The sequence below is a fragment of the Octopus sinensis genome, unplaced genomic scaffold (assembly GCF_006345805.1).
Source record: "Octopus sinensis unplaced genomic scaffold, ASM634580v1 Contig00040, whole genome shotgun sequence".
NCBI classification, from domain to species: Eukaryota; Metazoa; Mollusca; class Cephalopoda; order Octopoda; family Octopodidae; genus Octopus; species Octopus sinensis.
In genome coordinates, this window is record NW_021823596.1 from 11,868 (window position 1) to 20,844 (window position 8,977).

At 37.7% G+C, this 8,977-nt stretch overlaps 1 pseudogene; it reads right to left on the reverse strand.

Moving 5' to 3' along the window:
* Positions 1 to 1,211: 1,211 nt before the first annotated feature.
* On the reverse strand, positions 1,212 to 6,704 carry LOC115226835 (annotated as a pseudogene).
* Positions 6,705 to 8,977: the final 2,273 nt, after the last annotated feature.

The following is an 8,977-nucleotide window of genomic DNA, read 5'->3' on the forward strand; positions in this document are numbered from 1 at the left end:
TTTTCTCGTTCAAAATATGTATACTTCCACAGCTGTAATAAACGACCAATTTTGAATTATCTGCATTAAATGCCGACTTCATTACTGTACTTGACACCTCTTCTATTGAGCATTTTTCCGTCAATGTAATCGATTCGATAACAACTAGCTGGCGTTTTTGGACTCAACACAAATTTGAGTGCAATCGTGACTTATGTTATTGATGAAATTGGTTATATCTTTAGAATAGTTGTTGTTGTTGTTGCATAACCCGGTCACATTAGGGTATGAGACCGGGGCTAGCAAGAAACACAGCGCCTTCGCGGGTTGGTTGCTCCCAAAGGACCTCGGGGGAGTGGACAGCAAATTTCTGCGGACAGGGAGGAGAACAGGGCAGCGGAAAAGGTGGTCAGTTGAGTGATCTTCGGCACAGCAGAGGTTGCATACGGGGAGATCACGCGTTCAATGATGTGAGCGTAGGAGTTTAGTGAGTGGTGGTGGCCCGAGCGGAAACGAGTGAGTATGAAATAGTAATTATGATTACATATAATTTAATTATCTTAATTAATCTATTGTCACTAAATCCCACTTTATTAATCTTCCAGACTCGTCTCCTGTTATAATAAAGTGATGGAGTCTAGAAGCACACAATCCAATATTTTGACTAAATGACTCTAATGAAATGTCACAATATATTCTAACTTCAAAAATCGTCGAGATTTGCATGTTTTTTAATAATAAAATTATATGATTTGAGGTCATCAAATACATCATGTGTGTCCATCGGAGGACAAGTTATCACATGTCCTTTATCCTGCTCGATCTAAAAATTGAAATGTGCTATATACTTAAATGTGTTAATACATGTTTTGTACCGACCTCCAAATTTTCACAAACCCTTCATCGCAAGCCGTGGCGATTTTATTTTCGGTAATTACAAGCATTGAAGAAATTTGATATAACATACGATATAACATATTTGGTGATTCTTAAATTTCAAAAATAGAAGTTTATACTAAAACTCACTTTTTGTTAAACTCTAAAATAGTAGTTTAATAAATTATTTTGTGCACGGATCGACTTCAAGAAAGCATTTGACTCAGTTAGCCATGACTTTCTTGTTGAAATCCTCGAAAACTCTGGACTGCCTAATTGGATAACTAGTTTTATTATGTCAATTATTCCAAACTGAAAAGTCTCTTTGAGATTGGGAAAAAAACAGCTGGGAACTGTTAATATAGAACAGGGGTCTCCAAACTTTTGACAACGCGGGCCGGATAGAATATTTGGTAGATGACCGTGGGCCATAGTGTAAAATCAATTAGATTTAATAATGTTCCTAATTTTTTAACTACGACTAAGAAGACAGAATAACAAAAAAAGATTTAAACATTAGCTTTTAATGAGAATGATGAAACTGACTTTTCGTTTTATATATTTTATTGTAATCAGGCGTCAAGTCTGTTGTCACAAAAAGATATTTACAACAGCCGGGCCGGATTAAATCACATGGCGGGCCGGGGTTTGGAGACTCCTGATATAGAAGGTGGTATACTCCAAGGCGACTCTCTGTCGCCCCAATTATTTGTACTTGTTTTGGATCCGTTAAGTAGACTTTTATCTTCAAAATATCCAAATATATCAATAAATTCTGGTGCCATTAATTCCTTAATCTTTTCTACAAATCACTTTCCATTCATTGCAGACTTGAAGCTATTGTCCAAAGAAGAGGAGACATTGGCGTGGATGATGGACGATGTGAACTATTACTTTGAATTACCTATTGAGAAATGATGGTAAATTGTTGGATGGTCTGGACAGCTACAGATATTTGGGAGTTTTAGAAAACAGATGTAGTAAAGTACTCAAAGAAGACGTACTCAAAAATATTAAAGAAGAAATGCAAAACCGTATTGAAAAGTTATTGGAAACTAAATTAAACTCAGTAAATTTATTTAAAGCAATCAATGAACATGCTCTATCACTGTGCAATTACTATATTGGCCTCATTGACTTAGAACCCTGTGAATTTGAAGAAATTAATAAATTAGTCAGAAAGATAATTATGAATTTGAATGTGCATATGAAACCAGCTTGCAAAGAAAGACTTTACTTACCGAGGAATATGTTTAGAAGGGGACTGATATCAATCACTTTCAAAGCTGAGAAAATGTTGATTGATTTCAAAACAAGTCTGGAAAGGCGAAAACTTACTTCTCTGAAGAGTGCAGGAATTCTGTGGGCTGAACAACAAAAAAGTCACATATGGCCACAATTACAGAATTCTTGCAAATAAAATATGAATCAACCCAGCACATTGAACAGACACTAAAGAGTCTGCAGATTGAGTGTCTCTTATCAGCTATTAAAAAGAAAAGTCTCCATTCAAAATTATTTGAATCACTTTATAATGAGACTTTCGATTTACAGACATCCTCAAAATGAATTGTAAAAGGAAATATTTCCCCTAAATCTGAAGCCATGTTCTTCCTTCTGCAGGACAGAAATATTTTCTTCCGCGAGCTTGGTTCGAAATGACAGTCGACCATTTGGCAACTCGATGCAATAGAATGCTTAATTCTGATTATACAAGGAGACATAACGAAATTGTTAAATGCATACACATGCACCTATGCAGAAAATTTGGATTCAAAAAATCAAAAAGGTTAAAGACTCACTCTATTCAAACCGTAATTACCAATGATCGTGCTGAATTACGAGTTGACACTACTATCCATACCGAATTAAAAATTCAATATAACAAGCCGGACATTTTTTTATACGACAAAAAATTAAACCAGATACAGTCCGACCCCGAATTGGGGCACCAAGTGCCCCAAAAAGCGGCGGTGCCCCAAAAACAGAGGTTTAATAAAAACAGAGATTTTAAACATCAAAAATCAATTTTAGAAAAATAATCAGTTAATTTATCCCCAGTTTTCCTTTTACTTCTTACATTTTTCATAAAATTAAGTCGAAAATCGTAAAATTCTTTGAGCATTTCAGGAGATATGTGAAAATTTTCTTCTCTAACTGATCAAGAGAATCTTGCGTTTCTCTTAGAATTGTTTCCATGTTATCGTTTTCTAAACCTTCGTTATAAATATTATCGACAAATTCGTCATTTTCCCCATTCAATGTTTCGTTAACGGCATTGTTGATTAATTCTTCTGTAATGCTATCTTCAATTCTTACGGAATCACGAATCTTTTCAATTTGTTAAACTTCGATCAAATTTTTCTCAGCTTTTAGAAATTAGCAGAATTACCTGACGAAGGTTTATTTTGTTTATCGACCGTCATCATTCTCAAAGCACAAAAACTGAATCAGATAATTTGAGTAATAATCTTTAAAGGTTTTTCTCCCATAGAATTGCAACAAAGAAGCACGTTGACTCTTTCTTTTCCCTGTTTAAAGCTAAAAGTATCGTCATTTATTCGGACAAACGACTTTCTCGGTTTTTTTTATCATTCCCCACAATTTTATAGTGGCCCAAAATTTCCGTATTTTTTATCGATTTTTCATTTTACTCTGCCAAAATGTGGCCAAAAAAAAGTGCCCCAAAATGCGGGGTGCCCCACCCCTGGGGTCTGCCCCATTCGGGGTCGGACTGTATGGCTAATAGAGATTGAAGTGACGTGTGTGGATAATTTAAAAGCAGTTGAAGTTGAAAAACTTCATAAATATGATATCCTGGCAAGTGAATTAGAAACAATTTGCAAAGCCAAAGTCAAAATACTTTCGATCATCATTACCTGGGATGCGATCACCTCCAAGTATTTTAAAATATACATGGATTTGATTGGCATTAAAGACAGTATTCTGGCGTACATCCAAACGATTGCATTAAAGAAGACGTTGGAAGGAATGTTCGTAGAATATAGACATGGTTTCGAAGACGTAATGACTAAAGCATTGATTCTCGACAAAGATTATGCAGTGTCGAACACTCGCCAAAGGGGAGCTAACTCAATGAAGAGGAGACATGATGAGATGACAGAAAACAAATACTCTGAGGAAGGACAAAATAATAGCAAGAGAACCACGAAAGTTTATTTATCTTATCGCAGTTGAGACTTCCAGTTCCTTGGGCAGTAAGGCAATCAACTTCGTTCAGGATATCGGGTCCCGCATGTTTGCTCTCACAGGCGACGCCCGCGAATCAAGATGGTTTTACGAGCGGATATCCTTCGCGATAGTACGCTCTAATTCTTTCTCGATCGCGCCGGCTTCCCGTCCATGAAGCTTTCAACACTTGACCGAATTCCTTTTTTTTGTAATAAACTATTCATACTAAAAAAAATTATCTTATTTTACAGATAAATTTATTACGAGGTAGATTGGGATTAAATTAGCTGTTGATCAGTGACGAATGAATTTGTTAAAAGAGATAATTGATTTGTTAACTTCTTTAAAATTAGATTATTGATATAGTGAAATGTTTGAAAAATTTTTAGATAAAATGAGAAACTAGTTAAAGGCTTTACTAGACGCTCGACTACCCTTGCAAATAGCAAAGCTTTTGTCACAGATCACAGCGATCGATAGACGTTTCAAAAGCCAAGATGACTTTCTCGAGTAGTGTCTTATTTTTGATACCCGGCAACCGAGCAAGCAAGAAACCAAAGCGTTTAAAGGCAGAAAATGCTGGAGGACTCCAAAGCACTTGGACATCGAGTTTTAAAAGTGGCCGTTCTTGAGAATCCTGTGATTCTTGTCTTGCCCTGACGCGTGCCCAGGATCGACAGGTGACTAAGCGAGATATTCGCGCGAAAATGTGTCTAAGCAAGTAGAATCAAAAATAAGGGATTTCCTTGTCTCGTATGAAAACGCGGACAGGCCGTCTGGGCATTTGCCGTCTTCTCTATTCAGTCCAAATGGTTCGAAGATTAACGGGACACCTGCAAAAGCTAGGGTTCTCTGTATGATAACGTTGAGTTTACCAGCACTCTGACAGGAAGCGAGAGGGTGCAAGTCGTATTCGTCAACAGTTCCCCCTGCGGTGGCATTTGTGGGCCTAGCAGATCTTCAACCCAACACGGAAAAAAATTGCGATCCTCAAACAATCCTTGTCCATCAGATTCCAGAGATTTCGTCTTATTGACGTCAGATAGATTCAGAATCGGGCAGTGAACACTCTTTAAGACAATTCTTGGAGATAATAAGCCGGATCTATTATGTTTGATAAGAAACATAACCGTATATTCTTTTTGAAGTGAAGAAAACGTCAACAGAAAACTTACAATAATTGGAATTAGAAAAGCTAATAAAATATGATCTCTTGGCAAAGGAATTAGAGATGATATTCCATGCGAGTGTCAAGGTAGCTCCAATTGTTTTTACATAAATGGTCTTGTGACATCAAACTTCAGAAAATATGTGAAGTCATTAAACATAAAATACTCCGGCTACACTCACCGATAACCCTGGGAGACAAAATAATGAACAATGAAAAGATTATTGAGTCTTAATCAAAATACAGAAAAAGAAAACGTCATTTGGTTAACTTTATTTTTAGCTTGTTGTTATCCTTCAATGAATTAGTAGTATTTAATAGTTAATACTATAGAGTGGGTGATATACTTTCAATGACTTGCTCCATTAGACTGGCATCTTCTTCATGATTGTCATTTCTTCTTTACTCAAATTGAGTTTGACAACTTAATGATCCCCCCGCTCCAATGACACATGGCATAGACAGGAAAGCCTCCGAGTTATTTCTGGGTATATCTTAGCCAAATAAAAACAGCTACTACGTTTAAGTGGACTGACACAGGAATGACAATGTTCAAGTCAGACACTATTGATCTACAAATAGCAGCAACACACACTCCAATAGCCCAGGAGGTGTACCCTTTCCGTTTTATTATTTCGTAAGCACTATTGTCATGTTCTTCCCATACCTTTTAACAACATCGCCGTGAAGATTGTAAATTTTGTTCCTCTCATCCTGAGTCATTTCCAGGTCATTGAGAAGAACCCCACAGATCTAGGTAGTACTCCACACGGGAACTTAAATAAACAAACATGCCTACCGCTCGAGTCCCCGTGCTCCCCGATGATGGAGACATGGATATTAAAGGGTGAAACTTTGAAGTGTTCGGACAACATGACTCGCAGTCGAGAGGAGTCCAGCGAAGTTCCCGACCCGATTACTCGCGATTTGGCAAGTCCACTCAACTTCCAAGTAACGTAGGTTAATATGTCGACTACAAAATGGCCATATAACTACCTGGATTAGATACGACCAGCAGAATACAGTCAGGACTGTATCGGACCAGATTTGGGACTATTTCTGCGAAATCGCTAACAAATATCACGTTTGAAAATAGCGACGTTCCTTCCGACCAAGTCGACTCGTGACTCTCCCGCAATTTGCCTGGCTCCGGCAGTGATGATACAAATCCGCGAATTGGCAGTCTTGGAGTAATCTACTCATCCATCCACACATTAACCAGTGCTGGCGGATATACTGCAGCCGGGGAAAAATGCCATTCCATGTTTAAGATCCATTTCTTCACCCTCCATTTTAGTGGCACACTGAGGAATATCTATCAAAACAATTTCGCTTGGAATTTTCTAGAATGTGACTATTCCACTCTTGCCTGCATTATGAGAGAGAAGCAGCAGGCCATCCCCACCTGCCCACATCCCACTATTGTGATCTTGTTTGGGGTTTTAGCAATTAGATCACCATACTGTTGGAATAAATTGCTCAAGTCCATTTGAATTGTTAATACTTTATATAATCAATATAATGCGGCTATTCTAAAAATATTTTTTATTATTAATAAAAAGAAACTAATTAATTCCCTAACTAAGTCCTGAGTTGTTTGCCTCTCAACCATATGTTGTTTAATCTTTTGAGCGTGAATGTTGCTAGTGATTTTCTTCGTATCATGTCTTCTGTATCTCCTAAGAGAGTGCCAAGTTTCTTTGTATGCCTCAATTTTTCCTCGTGTCGTTTGTCATATCGCCTCACTATAGTGTATTCTGTTTTCTCAGTGTTAATTTTTAGGAATGATTTTTCAAAAGTGTTGGCCAATTTGTCCATAGTACTTTCTAGTTGGGGGTCTGTTGCCGTGAAATCTATGTCATCTGCAAAGATGACTTCTGTAATATTTCTGAGGATATTATTCCTGACATTTCGTAGGGTCGCCTCCAGATATACGATGAATAAGGCGTCTCCTTGGGGGGGTGCCCTTGTTTGTTTCAAATACTTTGGATTTCTGTTTTCCGAGCTGGATAAATAGTTGAGTGGAGGAGAGTAGGTAACGAATAATTCTGATGCAATCTTCGTCGAGTAGTGGCGTTAATATTTGTATCATCTTAATTCTACTGATTGAGTCGAATGCTTTAGATAGGTCGATTTCCATTATGTGGTACTCTTCTTTATATTTTTGGCATGAAGCACACATCCATTTGTGGCTCCAAACAGCATCGGAAGTTGATCTTCCAGAGACAAACCCACTTTGGCTGGATCCGATAAATTCACGTAGTGGGCCTTTAATTCTCTCCAAAGCGATTAGTGATAGAATTTTACAAAGTAAGTTGAGTATTATGATTGTTCTTAAGCTGTTTAGTTTTCCTTTTTCCTTCCCGGGTTTATGTAAGGAAATTAACTTTCCGATTCCGATGTTAATTTTGGCATGTTCTTCAAAAGTTTTGTTCAAGATGTAAGCAATAAGTTTTTGGAGCTCTTCAGGAGCATTTCTGCGTCTTTACAAATCAAACTTTACAATATGTTCGTAAAACCAGTCCTACTGTACAACTCCTCTTGGGCTCACAGTGAAGGAAATAAAAAATCTGAATTTCTTTCACAGAATGCAGCTGAAATACATCCTAGGAATCTTTTGGCCAAAACGCATTTCAAACAAACATCTCTACTCCAGGTACAATGAACACCCGTTGGACAAAGAAATAAGAAGTAATAGATTGGCCTTATTCGGTCACATCCTAAGAATGGACAGGAAAACTCCTGCAAATCTTGCAATGGAACACCACTACGCCCCCACCCGGGGACAAACTTCCGAGGAAGATCACGAATCACTCTACCAACCCTCCTGCACCAGGACCTAACTTTGATTGGAAAAAGGCTGAAATTGAGTACTTGAGAGAACTATCGAGGAACAGAGGGACTTGGAAGCGATTAACAAAACGCATCCAGGAACGGGTGGCACAAGCGAGATAACTTTACTAACGTTATTTTGCGGTGTGCTTAATAATAATAAGTCCTGAGTTTCCAAAGTGAATAGGAAATGACACTTTACGCATTTTCTTCCCTTCTTCCTTCTCTTCTTGGCTCTGTAGACCTCCAATTAAATTTCAAGAAAGTATCTCCCTGCAGCAGGCGATAGAACAGTCTGCAATTATTTGAGAACTTCTTTTAATAAACGAAAATCAGCTTCCCCTCTGCCCAGACACGACTCAACTCATTAAAATCCCATCTGACAGCTCGTGCTCGACAAAGTACAGTACTCACTTGACCCGAATCTTGACTCCATTGCTCACATCATTAATGTGCCTAGTCAGCGCTTGCAGCTCGGTTTTTCTTGCGGCTATCTTTGCGGAAATGTTTGGCCTCCACTTACTCTATGGCCCGAGCTTCTGCGTGATTTCTTCTTGCGTTGTCTGTGTTGAGTACAAATAGAGAAAAGTCTCGTTTATTTTCTCTGGAGCCTTACGCACAATATGGCACGATTGATGCAACATATAAAGTCAGTCCTGAATTGCCACCGATGTATTTTTCGTGTCACTCTGCGCAAAGTTCAAAGATATGTATTGAGACATTTTTCAAATAAAACACTAAGCTTGCTTTTCCAAAAACCCTTGCCTCTTAGCTTAAAAACTGGAACATCCCAAATCAAAAACACTTGAAATTTTTTAATGTAAATATTTTTAAACATTCCTAACATACTCAATAATTAGAGATCAAAAAGCCAAGACATTAAGAAAAATTTATTTAGAACAAAACAAACAAGTGCTATCTTTAGACTTT